This window comes from Theropithecus gelada, chromosome 8 (genome assembly GCF_003255815.1).
Source record: "Theropithecus gelada isolate Dixy chromosome 8, Tgel_1.0, whole genome shotgun sequence".
Classification (NCBI taxonomy): Eukaryota; Metazoa; Chordata; class Mammalia; order Primates; family Cercopithecidae; genus Theropithecus; species Theropithecus gelada.
Genome location: NC_037676.1, coordinates 62,399,256 through 62,416,338, shown reverse-complemented (window position 1 = coordinate 62,416,338; position 17,083 = coordinate 62,399,256). Strand labels below are relative to the sequence as shown.

General features: G+C 35.1%; 1 protein-coding gene across 3 annotated transcripts in view; it reads left to right on the top strand.

The window, feature by feature from the left end:
- The window catches only part of CA8 (carbonic anhydrase 8), a 95,080-nt gene extending 78,641 nt beyond the window's left edge, over positions 1–16,439 (top strand). For all 3 annotated transcript variants that reach the window (XR_003120797.1, XM_025394033.1, XM_025394031.1), the window contains one exon: positions 13,828–16,439. The gene's annotated coding sequence lies outside the window, so the exon portion shown is untranslated. The remainder of the gene's footprint in view (positions 1–13,827) is intronic.
- The last annotated feature ends 644 nt before the right edge of the window (positions 16,440–17,083 follow it).

Genomic DNA, 17,083 nt, shown 5'->3' with positions numbered 1-17,083 from the left:
TTCCTATGTCTCTATTAAATTTGTCATGGAAAAGAGAAACCAGAGGGAACAGGAAGCAGGTAAATGAGGAGGAAAATGACATGAATGCTTCTTTATGAATGAGGTTTTGTTAGTAAGTCTCCAACTGGAAACATAAAGCTTAAAAATTCATCTGAAGAAATTACTAAAAATGCTAAAAAAACAAGAGCAGAAATCATTGGAAATCACCTATACTTTAATCAGGAGTATAAGGAGATACTTTTTTAAAAAAGCATTGAATAAATTTGATTTTATATTTTCTGTACCTCTTAAAAGAGGGTATTATAGAAGCAATAGTATCAAATAAAACTTTTATGTCAGCATTTTATTATGATTAAAAATCTTAAAAATAGAGGGAAAATAGAATCAAAATAGGATTTATACTGAGATTACCATTTTTTCAATTGGAAAAACTGAGAGCATTGCCTAAAAATCTACCTCAGTCAGATTAAATTAAGGGGTAAAGGAATTGAGCCTCTATTAAAAACTAGATTGTTACTAGGTAGATACAAAGAGTTCATATTAGACTGTGTAAGAGTAGTGACAATCAGGGAAGTTATCCTTTTTCTTTCAGTACAATTTTACCTGACCTTCAGCTTTCTGGTTGTAAGCATCTCATTTTTCTTTTTTGTATCTCTAATCTTAGCACCTTGACAATTTGTTTTAGCTGTCTGCCTTTTTTGGGTCACTCCTAGAAATCTACCAACCTAAAGTCTAGAATATTCTCCTCTCTGTTCTCTATTTAAATGCTATTGATATTTGAAGGACCAGGTTTTATTTCCATGAAGTCTTTTTCCCAAGTAAACTGGCCTTACTAATCTTTCTAAATTTAGTACCACGTTAGTTTAGTTTTTAATTATTGTTTTTTGTTTTCTAATGCACTTAGCAGTGTTTGTTTCACTTACTCCACCAGACTATAAATGTCTATATAGTAGCGTCAAACAAGTTTGTAACATACTGCATTAAGCAGGTTTTCTTCATGCAAGATTTCTGAGAACCTTTAATATGCCAGGGACCTATGTGAATCTCCAAGAGGGTATGGTATAGTATACAGCATTTCACAAATTTATTTAACCGGAGAACAATACGAGACTGCAGAGTATGTTTTGGTAAGTGCTTTGGAATGATCCAAAGCATTCGTTGTGATCTGGGAGGACCTAAAATAGGGAGTATGGTAGAGTCTACAGGTGGGGGCCAGAGCCCATAGATGCCCCAGCCTCTCCTCCACATGCCCTTTAGGGATGGCAGGTTGAATCCTGGATGTGTCCTGAGATCTTATTAAGCTATGTTAGACACAGCATGAAGTAAATTTAAAAATATTTTTTAAATTTTTATACTTAAGTTAAAAGCTAACAAACCCTTCATGGAAACCCTCCAGTAGTAATAATAATTTGTTTGTAATAAATTGTAGTGGTCTGTGCCAAGCACTATGAGAGGTGTTTCATGTATGTCTCATTTCACCTCAGAACAATTCTTCAAGATGGACATTGCTTTTTGAAAATTTTATCAACAAAGAAACTGAGTCCTGGCCGGGTACGGTGGCTCATGCCTGTAATCCCAGAACTTTGGGAGGCCACGGTGGGTGGATCATGAGGTCAGGGGGTTGAGGCCATCCTGGCTAACACAGTGAAACACCGTCTCTGCTAAAAATACAAAAAAAAAAGAAAAAAAAAATTAGCTGGACATGGTGGTGGGCGCCATTAGTTGCAGCTACTTGGGAGGCTGAGGCAGGAGAATAGCATGAACCCGGGAGGCGGAGCTTGCAGTGATCCGAGATTGTGCCACTGCACTCCAACCTGGGTGACAGAGCGAGACTCCATCTCAAAAAAATAAAAAATAAAAAATAAAGAAAAATAAATACAACCGATGAAACTGATGGAAACAGTCATTTAAAAATAATGCCCTTAAAATTCAGATATTTATTTTGTTATGTTGGTCAATTCTGATTCTGAACAGCTTTCAGCTTTCAAGGAGATGATTATACTTGCATTAAAGTACAACATGAAATTTAAAACTTCTAGGTTAGGAAATAATGAAGTAAACTTAGTTGACCAATCTAGAGCCTCATCTAGTACCTTACAAATAAATACTTCTCAATTAAATAAAAGTGAACTTCATATTTAGCTTGGAATTATTTGGAAATTATGAAAGTGTGACTGTTTGTATGTTGACTTTTACATATTTTAAGTATTTTATTGTTATATAATGACATGACAAAAGGAATGTTCATTTTTTTCCTCACCAAAAAATGATAAAGTTTTTAAGGGCAGTAACTTTTAAGGGGCATTTTTAGACCTCATTTTACTGGATCTCTTAGCAGCTTCTGAAACTGCCTGCCTTCTTGCCACACTCTTATTTTGGTGTCCATATACCCAGTTTTCTTTCTGTCTGCACCACCTTTCATCCTCTGCATGCTGCACAAATGTTCTTTTAGGAGGCTACTTAGTGTTGGAGTCCTCATGGTTCAGCCTTTGGGACTGTCTTTGTAGGTGAACTCATCCATACTCACAGCTTGTCACCACTAACTGCACGTGACTCATTTACATTCCTAGACTAGGTCTCTTAATTAACTTCCAGAATTGAATGCCCAGCTGTCTGTAGAACTTTTCTTTTGGATGTGTCAAAGACATCTCAAACTCAACATATACAATATTGAATTTCTGGTCTTCCTTCACAGACCTGCCTCTCTTCCAGTTTTCTTTGAAACCTGAGTCGTGCAGGACACCTCTCTTCTTTACCTTACCCCATATTTCCAATTTATCATGAAGTTCTGCAGATTTGCCTTCTGATAGCTCTCAAAGCCATATATGTGTTTCCACGTTTGTCATCACAACCCGTAAAGTTAGCATCATCTCCTCTTGACTGTTGCAAGAGCATCTCCCCTCTCTTCTAAATAGGACTGTTATGGCAAGATTAAATACAAGATAATAAAATACAAGATTAAGTACATGATAAAATAAAAAATATAAAATAGTAATAAAATAAAAGACAAGATGACATATAGCACTCAAACTTGCATGGCAGCTCCGGTTGATTGGTACCAGCTGTCTGGAGAGTGTTGAGAAGGATTCTGAATCCACATCTGAGCACAGTGGGAGTGATGAAATTGATGGGGAGGAGTGTGGTGGTCTGTTATTGTCATCCACAAAATAAGGTGGTATTATTGGCATTTGATTTAAATATCTGAGCTAGTTAGTATGAAGTATGTTAAAAATGGGCCCTGGAAAACTGATCTACATTAGATCTACTGATATGTAGCTAGGTGTTACCAATTATCGAGGAAACACAGAAACATGATAAAATTACTGACATCTCCTGATGTACTTTCTTGTTAATATTTTTATCTCATTTATATATAGATTATGGTTCTGATGCTTATTATGGCAAATTGCTTACATACGGAAAAAACTAGAGAATCTAAAATCTCAGCATGGAAATGAAATTACATAAGGGTGAGGAAAGGATTATGGTAGTGTGGAGTAATTTACCCAGACACTCTCATTGGGAGTAGAAGCCATCTCCCAAAGAAGGGAAAGGGTTACATGTTTTCCATTTGGGCTTCTATAGCAAAATACCATAAACTAGCATCTAAGCAACAGACGTTTATTTCTCACAGTTCTAGAGGCTAGGAAGTCCAAGATCAAGGCCCCAGCAGGTTTGGTATCTGGTGAGGGCCCTTTTCTTGTTTTGTAGAATGCTGCCTTCTCACTGTGTCCTCACATGGTAGAAGGGGCCCACTGGTTTCCTGGGTCTCTTCTATAAGGGCAGTAATCCAGTCATGAGGGCTCTGCCCACATGACTGATATAATCACCTCTCTCAGACTCACCCCATCACCTTAGTAGTTAAGATTTCAACATGGGAGTTCAGGTTAGAGAAGAAACCATGTAAGAGAAAAGTAAACACTGACAACTCAGAAGGGTGAGAAACATGCTATTTAAAAATATTTTTAACAAGAATATACTAGAAACAAGAATTTTCATTTTAACTAAAGGTCTTTGAGATGTTTTTATGTTGGTACATATCGATTGGCCTCATCCTTTGGGCTACTTCAGTTTTACTTAAACATTGCAGTTAAAACTTGTTTTCATTACATACAAAGCTAAAATAATCTAGATAATGCCCAGTACTAGATAATGCCCAGATTATCTAAAATAGTCTAGATAATGCCCAGAATCTGAAATATGTGTTGGATAATGTGGAGATTTCTCCAATCAAGAAGTTTGCCACCAGGTAACACCAGGTAATAAATTAATTGTTAAAACTATAAAACCACATTGGTTTCAGATGGGTCTGTTCTCCATTTCAGTGCTTCTTTTTACCCTTCAGAATCTCTGAGTTCTTACTGCTTTTATTGCTCTGAATTCTTAATGGTCATTCTTTTATGAGTTTTATTAGGAACTCATAAATGTCTTTAGGGCTTGTCCAGAGAATGTATTTTCAGAGACATCTTAGGAGCATGGAGTGGAATTGTATCTCAAGAAGTTCCTTAATCTAGTTTTTGCCTAAAGAGGTCTTCAACTAAATTATTCCAGATGGTTGCTCCGCATACCTAGAAAAAAAAAGAAAACTGAAGCAATAAACCTTTGTTGTCTGATAATATCTCCTTCAGCATTTACTCCTGCCTAATGCCCAAAGGGAAAAAAAATCTTTTATGAGATATTCTACCTGTAAAGTGTTAACTGAGTTGGAATACTATTTTGTTGGTAATATTTTTAGTTTTTTGTAAATAAACATTTTTTCATGAATATAACTGGATTTATTTGAAGCATTCCAAGATTTTTGTTTTCCTTCTGTTAGCAGCCTGTGAAAATTCCTATAACCTTTATGTTGCAGAGAAACTTAGGCAGTTTTTTGCAGATATGAATGTTCATTCGGGTTTTAGTATGGGTACAACCAATGGTTCTCTAATGGCATCTTTTCTTTAAACAATAATTACATTTAGTGGATCTTAGCAATAAAATCACTGTAATGAGGAATAAAGGATGACAAATAAGAATAACAGTGTTATTAATCATCTAAATTAGTTGTGTATGGAACATTCCTGTACCTGAAATATTTCCATAGGAAATAAGGCCAAAACACACATTTACTTATAATTAGATATAATACAAACCTTCTCTCATTATAATAGTTGCCCAAATCCCAATTCAACTTAATTTCATTGACTTTGATTTCTGGACTAAAAACATTAAGCTTGAACTAGTGAAAAATGTATAATATGTGCATTCAATTAAGAAGTAATTAGATAGTCAATCACCCTTACAACTCACCAGAGATTAGAGAAGAGGGAAGAAAAATGTGATTCACTGTAGTGTGTAAAACAGTTTTGCTAATTAGTTTAGTGCTAATTGAGATTGAGACAGTGTCAAAGTATCCTAACACAGGTTTACTTCTGAATAACTTTAAAAGCTAAGTTTAGTGTTTTAAAATATTACCGACTTCCATGATTTATCCTTGAGTTTTGATCAAAGCTTATTTATTCATTCTAAGTTACACATATTAGTGAGTGATGAAAACAAAAAGAACAAATGCTTTTTTATATTTCAGACATGATGCTGTATTTTGTCTCATTTAATTCTCACAACAATCCTGTGAGGCCCGTATTTTTATTTTCATTTTAGAGATGAAGAAACTGAGGCTGAGAGATGTTGAGTAACTTGCTGAAGGTCACAGCCAGTAAAGTGCAGAGAGAATTCAGACCCAAGTGGGCCCCACTCCCAACGCTGAGCTCTTTTCACTATGCCACATTTCACAACAGCAAAGTGCAGAACATTATGCACTGTGTTTGTCTTTGCCGCCTTATCTCTTGTAGATAAATTCCTAGGAATTACATTCCTGGGAAGAAAGAACACATCTGTTTTCATTTTTTCATAACATATTGCTGAAGTACCCTCTACAAAGGTTATGCTAATTTGTGCTTGCACTGTTGATTGGGTATTTTATAGAAGGCATTTTTGCCATTTTTTTTTAACCAGTCGTTCAAAATGCCCTCCATCTCTTTCTCATCTTTTTACTCTTCAGTTTACATTTCCTTCTACCTATTGAAATTGCTGTGGCAAAGGTCACCTTTGATTTCTGTTTGCTTTTTGTTTCCTTCTCTCTGCATATAGCACATGTTCATAGTAGAATATTCAAACAGTACAGAATAAAATGGAGCAGCAGCAAACGTCTCTCAAACTCTCCTCTTAGTGATAGCATCCCCAGCACTGGGGGTTGCAATGGATATGGCGGCCGTGGAGCACAGTGGGGATGGCTCGAGTTCCATTGTGATTCCACCAGTATTTAGTTGTGTGACCTTAAAAACGTTAACTGATAAGTGTCTCTTGTTTCATCACTTAAAAGAAGGCTATAATGGTATTTACCTCATAGGGTGGTTGTGAAGATAACAATGAGATAATGCAATTAAAGTGCTTAACATTTTGTTAAGGATTCAAAATGTTACCTTTATCATTATGATTGTCCACTGACCTCTCTTTATATATGTATCTCATATGGTTATGTAGATATGTAATGTTCCTTGAGATTATACTGTGCATGCTATTTTTCAATCAGCTTGATGATATATCTTTTCATGTCATTGAAGTTATTTTTTAAATGGTTTTACATACATTGCTTTTAAGTATATGCCAAAATTTGATGAGTTGTAATCAATAATACTGTGGTTAACGTACCTATTTCCTTTAAAAAATTCTTAGAAATGATATAACTGGGTCAAAGAGTTTTATTGTAATACATATGCAGATTGCTTTTCCCAAGAGTTCTATGTTTACGTTCCCAGTAACTATGTGTCAGACTATACTTTTCACCTTCATCAGTGTTGAACATTTTAAATTTTTCATCCTTGCCAATCTCATTAAAAATGGCTCCTTACATTATATCATGTCCTGTAAATACTTGGTTCTATTCTTGATTTCCCTATTCTGTTCCATTTATCTGTCTATTCATGTGCATCGACCACAATGTATGTGGCATTAGTATATATTTCAGTGTTTGGCCAGACAAGACCCTCTTTACTAGTATCTTCTGCAGGATTTTTCTGGCTATTTTTACATGTTTAACTTATTCAGATAAACCATAAAATTGTTTTCTCAGAAGGATAGAAATAAAGAGCAAAAGAAAGAGAGGTTGAGAAAAAGAAAACGAAAGACAAAAATAAAAGAGAAAAAGGAATCCTATTAGGATTTTTAATTTGCATTATATGTATAGAGTGATTAAGGAGAATTAATACCTTATAATATTGAATCTTGATATCAAGGAAAAATGCATAGGTCTATGCTTATTAAAGTTTTTATGTCTGTCATACATTTTATAATTCTCTGTTCTCACAATATTTATCCCAACTTGCATATTTGGGCTCTGGAGTCAGCTGGAGTATGCCTTGATGGGGAACACAACACCTCTATTTGCTGTTCCACAACTTGGGCAAACTATTGATTCTCTTTCAGCCCTAGTTTCCTCAGCTATGAAGTGGATATACTAAGAGTTATAACTTCCCAGGGATGTTGTGAGGATTTCATGAGCTATGGTAAAATGCACATCACAGTGCTTTGTAGAGGATTAGCATTAAATATGAGCAATTACTATTATCATTATAGATTTTGACTAACGATAGATTTTTCCATTTATTTTTCCATTAGTTAATTTTTTTATTGAAAAAACAGTGGATTAGATTTGTCCCTGGCTTGCTTATTGACCTTTATATAGTTTTCAGTAAGATTTCTGCTGATTATTTTGAATTTTCCAGATAGACACTGATAACACCCAATGATGATGAAAGTTTTATCTCCTTCTTTCTGATTTTACTTCATTTCATTATCTAGTGCTCCAGAATAACGTGAAATAATTAACAGTGATATCCGGCACCCTTTTAAAAATGTCTGATGTGCTTGGATTTTTATTTCCAAATCCAGTGGCATGTTTCCCTCTTCTCTTTTGAATCTTCAAAAGTGTTTGACACTCCTGACCTCTTCCTGTTTCTCCTTTCTCTATTTCCTTCTCATGACCTGATGCTGTCTTGGGTGAGAATGTTGAAAAAGAAGGTGTCTATATGCCCTTGCTTGTAATGGAAGGGCATTTATTTTTAACCTTCTGTTTGGTGTGTGGCAGTATTCTAGGGGCTGAGTGAAAATAACCAGAGATCAGCTTTCCCCTGAAATAGCTCATAGCCTAGTGTCAGGGGTAAATCAGACACACAGCTAACTCCAGGTCAGAGCAGCGTGTGCGAACTGCCTGACGAAGTGTTCCACTAGTGTACAGGAGAAAGAGCCCCTTCTGAAGAGGAAAGTTCTTATTTCTAGCATATTGCTATTTCTTAAACGACTCTATTTCGGAGATTTTACACTGAAAACTGTACTTAAAGAGGGATACTTTAGTTAGTTATCAATGAGCTGAGCCAAAATTACTGGAACTTACATTAGTACTGTGACCTGCAGCAGTCTCTGAGGAGTATGATGTGTGTGTACACGTGATTTTTTTTATTTTTGGTAGCATTTCAGGAAATTCTCCAGTAGTGATTTGCTTTGCACTCATTCCCTTGGGCCTCTTCATAAAAGATAATTCAAGATTAAGAAAAAGTCATGTGAAAGATGGCATCTGCTATAATTTTATTGAAATAGCTGATGGCTTAGAAGACTCCTTAGGATGTAGCCATACTTTGAGGTCATCATTATGAACAATGATCATAGTATAATAGAAAATTTCTCTTTGTGAGTAAGCTTCCTTGTTATTTAGACATAGATAAATGAATATTTGGAGAAAATCTCAAAGGGAGAAGGCCAGCTTTACCTTTATATATACAAAGTATTACTTCTTTAGGTTGTTTTATCAAATAAATTTGTATTCTGATTACTAAGTAATGTAGTTATTGTAGGAACTTTAGAAAGTACACAAAGGCATAAAAATGAACTTCTGTTTCAAATAACGACCATCAATTGAAGATAGGCAATTAATTTTGTTTCCACCACAGACTGCATTAAAATAACAGGAAAGATATTTTTTTTTAAGTGCATTGACTCACAAGGATACAGAAAACAAGAGAGGAGACAACAGCCACAATACTTTGGAAGCTGGAAGCAGATGCTCTTGTAACAGATTTAGCAGATGTGAGGAACAAACCCGTTAGCACGATAGAATCTCTCAAATTCCCAGGAATTGGTGGCAACAGATATCATCTGGAAGCTGGAGTAAAAGGAGGCTAAAGTCATCTGTATCGGTTGAAAGCTATTTAAGAAGCACTTTCATCTCTCAGTCCCCTCCAAAGCCTTGGCAGACCAGAGATACTTGTCTTCTGGAGATGATGAAGAGAGAGACTCTATACTAGGGGACACAGACACAATTGAGTGAGTAAATAACATCCTCAGACCTCATTTCATCCTCCCATACACTGGCAGAAAGGCCCCTACTCTCCAGATGAAGCTGGAAGTATCTTCTGGGGAGGGTCTGACCAGCCCAGGTGACTTCTCTGCAGAAGTGGACCAACAGGCTCAGTCGGTAGTGATTGTGTAATAAAGAGACCTCCACTGTGCCCTCAGCCTCCACTCTGGTTTTGTTGTAGTGGTTGTTTGCCAGTCCCAGATATGAACAGTTATAGATATTTGAAGAAGAACTATAAATGAAAGAACCCAAATCAGACAATAAAGTGAGTTAAAAGACATAAATACTTTGTAAGAAGAGAAAAGCTGTCAAGAAATTGTCACTTGTCTATTTGGAGAGGTAAGGAAAGAAATTGCATCCACAGAAAAAAAAAAACCGGGCACCATTAAGAAAAGGAATATTTAGAAAATAGAGCTTTTGGAAACTGAAACTGAAAACACAAAAACAGAAATGAGAACTTCTACAGAAGAATCAGAAGGCAGAATTGAAAATTCTCAGAAATTAGAGCAAAAGGCAAAAAGATGAAAAATACAGTAATGTAAGCAAATTAGAGGATCAGTCTAAGAGGTCCATCATCCACATAATAAGCTAGAGAGAGAACAGAGAAAGTGAAGGAGAGGGATCAGGCAACAAAATTATCCAAAGCATTTCCCCAGAACTCGTGAGCATAAAGTTACAAATTGAAAGAATCCACTGAATTCCCAGCACAGTAGATCAAAACACACTCACACCAAGACACCATCATTGTGAAAGTTCAGAACATGGAGGGAGAAACTCCAGAATGGCAGAAACCAAAGCAACAGACATGTCAAAATCAAGGAATCTGGAATTTGAATACCAGACTTCTCAAAAGCAACGCTGGAAGCTAAGGCAATGAGCATGACCTTCAGAATTCTGAGAGAAAATTACAGTCCACCAAATTCCTTACCTAGTCAAAGTTTTAACCCAGTGTGTGGTTACAGTAGTCATTTTTAGATACCAAAGCCATCACATATTTATTTCCCAGAAACTACTTGATAATGCCACACCAAAATGGAGTAAGCCAAGGAAAAAAGATGTGGGATCCAGGAAACAGGAGAGCCAGCAAAGGAGAAAAACCAAGGGGATGAATAAATGCCCAGAATAGCAGTGGAATGAGATCATAGGCAAACCAGGCAAGTCAGTCCAGATGTGAGCAGGTGAGAAGGTTCTAGATGAGTTCTTCAGGAATGGTGAAGTTGATACAATGCATGATATATCTTCACTTCTTGAGAGGAGAGTTAGGTAATGGGTAGGTATTTGTGCATTGAATTAGTTATGAGTACATAGAATACATAGGTGGAAAAACCCAAGGTACTTATCACTCCAGAGAAAACAAAATGTTGTGCAGAAAAGAAAAATTAACACATGTAGTTCACCTCTGAATACTTTAACATCATTACAACAATAGAAGTTTGTCTATATAGCCATATTTGGAGGATGGGGTGATGGGAAGATGGGAAAGAAATGGGGTGGGGGGTGTGTGTGTGTGTGCATGATGTTGACAGGAGGAAAGAGGGTCAAATCTTCATTCTCCATAGGAAAAATTTATATATAATACTGAAACAGAAAATTGAAAGGTAGCAATACAATCATGCCATTTAGCTCTCTGGTGTTAATCAGCTGAAAGAGTTAAGGAGAAGGAAATTGGTGACACATAGGAGAAGTGACTGATAGCTTCATAACAAACACTTAAAAACTTTAAGTGTTTATATGCATGCGTAATTTTGATACAAATAAAAATAGCAATTGCTACTGTTATTTTGTTGCACTTTTTATGCATGTACGCACACATTTTCTGAGTGGTTTGGGTCAGGTGTTCGGCTGGAGCTTGGGAATACAGAACAGATGAGACCAAGCATTACTTTATCCTGTGAAAACTTTCTCTAAAACACTGAAAAGTAAATCTCCAACACATGGCATAAAAATGATGGGTCATACTTCACGTTTATGTTGGGGTACAGTATTGTAGTTTAATTTTTAGCTAGTGAGATGGTTTTAAAATCAACCAAAATTATTACTCATGGTACTATGCTCAGCACATGTTATCTGCTGTCATTACAGTCTCACACATTCCCTAAGAAGTAGATATTATCGTGAGTCTCAGGAGGGGCAAGTAAATTGCTTAAAATCTTACAGCAATTGGATAGAAGAGCTGGGATTTGGATTTGGTTCTTCTTCATTCCACATCCATACCCCAGATTGTGATTGATTGAAACATTTTTTCAGTTAATCTGGTATTTGCAGTAAACAAGATCAAGTGTACATTTTTGAGGAAGGTAAAGCTAATATAAAGACCATCTTCAGAGAGCCTTGGCATAGGGAGGTGTCATTTCTTTGAAAAATATGTAAGTAAGCAAAGCTCAATAGCATAGGGTATTGAGTTTCCCCTGTGAGGGAGATTTCAGCTGAGTGAGTGTGCAAATTCACCAGTAGATTCTACACGTAGGTAAATTAGAATTCATTCAGCATCTACCAAGAACCCCCTGAATCATGCCCTGAGAGCTTCAAAAATGAATAGGACACTAACATGTATGTGCATCTGTTGCACTGTGGATGTATACGAAATGTTAAATTCTGCTTTGGCTTGAGACCTGACCTCGTATGATTAGAATGACTGTGTATTTACCTACCCATCTTTTATTCGTGTTTTGGGCCATGGTAGCTTAATATTTAGAAGGCTGCATATATTCTTTATAATGAAATTTCATAAACTTAGGATACATGCTTCTAGACCAGCCTCTCCCAAATGAGTTCTGCAGTGCACTGGTCCTCCAAAATGTGTGTTAAATCAAGAGGTGACTGTTCATGTATATCTGGAGAACCTGGATGTACTAACATCCTCCTTTTGGAGATTTGCAATTCACATCAGCATATTAGAGCCTCTGAGATGGCTTTGAATTAAAGAACCATATTTTAACAGAGTTGATACAATATTTTTTAACATGGATTTGATACAATATTTTTAAACATGGATTCATTGTAGTCTTTTATGGAACACAGTTTGGGAAACACTGGACCCCAGGTTATTTCCTTTTGCAGAAAATTCATACATTGTGACCTTTAGGCCCCATTGACTCTGATTTGCTGTGATTTTACGGTTTGATAATCAGTTTCATGTCACTTTCTTGAAAAGTGCTAGAAGAGTAGATTTTTAACTATGTGTGGTAATATACACGCTAATTAGCTTGATTTAGCCATTTCACAATGTGTATATATTTTAAAACATTTTGTTGACGTGATAAATATCTACAATTTTATCTGTCAATTTAAAAAGATTAAAAAATTTAAAAAGATTTTATTGTGACTATCATATTTGAAATGTAGTTTGGTCCTGGTAGAGTGGGAGCAGAAAAAAAATAGATGGTTTGGAAATACATAACCCATCATTATAAATATTTTCTAATAAATTGTTCCAGACATTCTATATATTTATATGTATCTGTTTGTATATGTATGCATATGTAGAAATGTGTGTGTGTGTGTGTGTATATATATGTTGTGTGTGTGCAGGTGTGTCCACAGATACATATGTACTATATATGCATAATCCTGAAATACTGCATAGTAATGTGATTTATTAAGGAAAGGAGGCTATTTATTTTGTTGTATTATTTTGTTCTTTTTTTTCCAAAGGACATTGCCCAGAAGGAGATCATTTAGATTGTTTCCAGTTTCTTTTTGCAGTGAGTGTCCTTACATATAGACTCTTTGTATCCTGACTGGATAATTATATGTCTATTATAAGTTCCTAGAATTCCAAGTCCAAAAGTATATGCATTCTAAATTTTAATAGAGATTTATTACCTACCTTAGGCAACTAATAAGACTGCAAGTTTCCCACTGCCTTTGCTGGCAATGCTAGTTCAACATCGAAAAGTTCAGTATCATTGAACTAAAGTGTTAGCTGATGTTGTTTTCCTATATGAGAAGCACGTTATTTGTTATCTCAAACAAGTACTATTGTCATATATATATATTCTGCATTTCTTATTTATTTAATAGAATTGTAAGTCACTTGGGAATTAGGAATGAAGGGGTCTGTGTGCTCTTGAGTTACCATCCATCTGTGATCATTATATGCAGAATGAATGACAAGAATTTAAAACTTTATTTTTATTTATTATTTGACATGATATACAAATTTTTTGTTTGTAAAATAGTTCAAGCATTATTTATTTTGGATGAAAGTATTTGTTTCTGTGAAATTCTGCATTAATAGGTCTGCCATAGAAATAAATTTTGTGGAAAATTTTGTGGAAAAATTGCAGAGATAACAAATGAGCACGAAGATATGTTTGAAATTTCTACGTTTTCGTATGAAATTTTTAGTTTTTACTGTCTTGTACTGTAAAAAGACTTTCAGTCTGCTGTGGAAGAATATCAGTAACATAATTGATTCTTTTTTTTGCCTAAAGGAGGAAGACAATGGTCCTATAGAGCCCTTGGATGAGAAAAGGAAACTTTTGAGCTGCACCTTCAGTTTATCCTCAAAGCCTGCGTTGTCTTCATCTAATCCAGCTTTGATGGATGTCTGTGATGGTTGCCTGTACACTTGCTGAAATGAAATATTAGAAATGGCTGTATATTCCAAAGAAACCCTATGTTATATATCCACGTTACTGCTGCTAGGATTCATATTTGCACGTACTGTTTATTGCTTATGTGTAGAGGGAATGAAACTAGTTTCCAGAGTTGTTATTAATCTGAATATATATCATGTGTTAATACTGAGAAAGGAAAAATACATTCCCAGTGTTAGTAGTTCTTCATTTCCTGTCTCCAACAGAAAATTAACTCATTTTAAAACTAGTGTAATTCTTGATAATAAATTCAGAGTTTTGATTAAGAACAGCAAAGAGCTTCAAAATGCAAAGTGAATGATTAGTAAAATTATGTCTCATTTTATTTTTTCAGCACCCATACCACAATTAACGTTAGGCTGGATTGCCATGGGAAACATTTTTTTGGTGTTAATGCAGCAACATAATACTCACTTTATGTATTACTACATAGTTAAAGGATTTAACTGAATGTATGAATCAAATTATATTTATTTGACCTATTCAAAGCTGTGGTTTATAGGAATTTGAGAAAGGTATAAGAAATAGGATAAAAAGAAGGTCACCACCATGTACCAGGAATAGCTTTACTTTCCATAAATAGAAATATAAATTTAATGGTATCCTATATTACTTTAGTGTTGTATACTTTGTAAGACTTAAAAATATTTTATTCTATTGATTCCACTTCTTTAGTATGTTAAGACATTTCTTTAAAGATGACCAACAATATCCTTATTTTAGGTGCTACTAGCAAATGTAAGCATATACTTAGTTGCAGTTAGATGTGACAGAATGAGATAATTTATGTAAAGTAGTAGAGTGCCTGGCACAAAGCAAATAATAAATGTTATTGTTGTTATAATTGTAAAATGAATGACTTCAAAAACATAGTCCTAGTTTGGAGGGATTTTGTGATGAAGAATATCTAAGTTATAGAAATAGAAGACAGGTGGAATAAGTATATGTTCAGAGTTTTTAGATGTGTTGAGTAGAGATGGTAATAATGGAAGCATTAATTACAAATGAAAATGACACCAGATATCCCTGAAATGGAAGCAAAGAAGGTTCATCGTCTAGTCTTGGGCAGCAAGAGAAAGGACTAAGGCTATGGCAGTGTGAGGAAAAGTCGGGGCTTGGTAAGGGTTGAGATCTGTTGGTAACCCTGGATCACATGGGGGCAGCACCAGGCAATGCCTCTGAAAGCAGAGCGAGGTCCTGGACTTCCCTTGTGTGTAACAGTTCCTAGTGTCCGACAATGAGGAAATGGCAAAGCATGGTTAGAAAACTGTGACAAAAATTTTTACATCTGGCACTGTTACCACTCACATGCCAAACATTGGCTGCACCGGTGTAGCCTTATTTGTAATTAACATCAAAAGACTAGATCTGAAGCCTTCCATGAATGAGAGGCCATTCATAGGGCATTTCTGAAACAAAACACTGTACAGGTATCAGCCTCTCCACTCCTGATCTGGTTGGTGCTGAACAGTCAGGGATTGTTCTTGGACTAGCCTTCTGATGCTGCTTGCAGTCTCCTTTCATCTGTCCCTGAAATACACAAAATAAACAAATATAACAACAAATAGTAATTAAATGAATTTCAGGATAACGTCTAGTTGTTCGGATTTCACCTTTCACAGGTGTGTGTGTGTGTGTGTGTGTTTATGTCTGTGTATTGAAGCAATTTGAATTTATTTACTGTATGTTTTCTGAGTAAAAGACTGAAATGAACTACTTGGTTCAGATCATGGTTTCCATTGGTGAGATTGTTTGGAGGCTTAATATTGTTTATATGGAAGATCCTTTAATTCCACAGTTACCTCAGATTCAGAATATGAATACTGTTTATAATATGCTTTTGTAGGAATGAATTTGAAAGGTAGGTTGTCAGTAAACAAAAGTACAACAACTAATCTCAAATCTGTTTTAATGGTGTGATAGGAAAGAAAAGTAAAACCTATGTGATGGACCCTGTAACTGGGGAAGGAATCTCCCAAAGAAAAAGTAGGGGAGAATTAATGACAAATGCCATAGATCTTGAAATTTAATTTAGGGTGTGTTTTGTTTATGAAACAATTTAATAAGGCAACAAACTGAAATGATTTTTCATGTAGCCTATACACATGTAAGTGCCTCTGATTCATGGTAACTAATGTACCTGATGGTGTGTAAAGTAATACTGTTGTCAGAAGTTTTGCAATTAAGATAATTTGAGTTTACTCTTTTTTTGTTGGTCAGTTTAGCTAAAGGCTTGTCAATTTTATTGACCTTTTTGAGGAACCAAAGTGGATTTTGGGGTTTTCTCTATTGTGTTTCTATTCTCTATGTCATCAATCTCTGCTCTAATCTTATTATTTTCTAACTTCTGCTTGCTTTATATTTAGTTTGTGTCTTTTCCAGTATCTTAAGGTGGAAGGTTAGGTTATTGATTTGAATTCTTTTTTGAATAAAGGCATTAACAGTTATAAATTTTCCTCTGAGCATTGCTTTAGCTGCATCCAATAAGTTTTGGTATGCTATGTTTTGTTTTCATTCATCTCAAGGTCTTAGAAAATGCTTTGCCTTTTAATTTCTTTTTGATGCAGTGGTTACTTGGGAGTGCATTGTTTAATTTCCACATATTTATGAATTCCCAAATTTGTTATTGGTTTATATTTTTTTTCTGTTGTCAGAAAACATACTTTATATGATCTCAGTCTTAAATTTATTGAGGTTTGCTTTCTGGCTTAGCATATGGTTTATCCTGCAGAATATTCCATGTGTACTTAAGAGTATCTATTGTACTGTTGTTGGATGATGTGTTCTGTAGATGGCTGTTAGGTCTATAGTATTGGCCTGTTGTGTTGTTCAAGTCTTCTATTTCCTTGTTCATCTGCCTATTTCTGTCTATTATGAAAGTAGCGTATTGGATTCTCTGACTGTTGTTGAATGATCTCTTCCTTCAATTCTGTCAGTTTTTTTCTACATTCATTTTGGGACACTTGCCCTTCTTTATCTCTAGTAACATTTTTAAATTTTAATATATACTTTGTCAGATATTAATATAGCTACTCCAGCTTTCTTATAGTTGCTGTTTATATGATGTATCCTTTTTCATCTTTTCACTTTC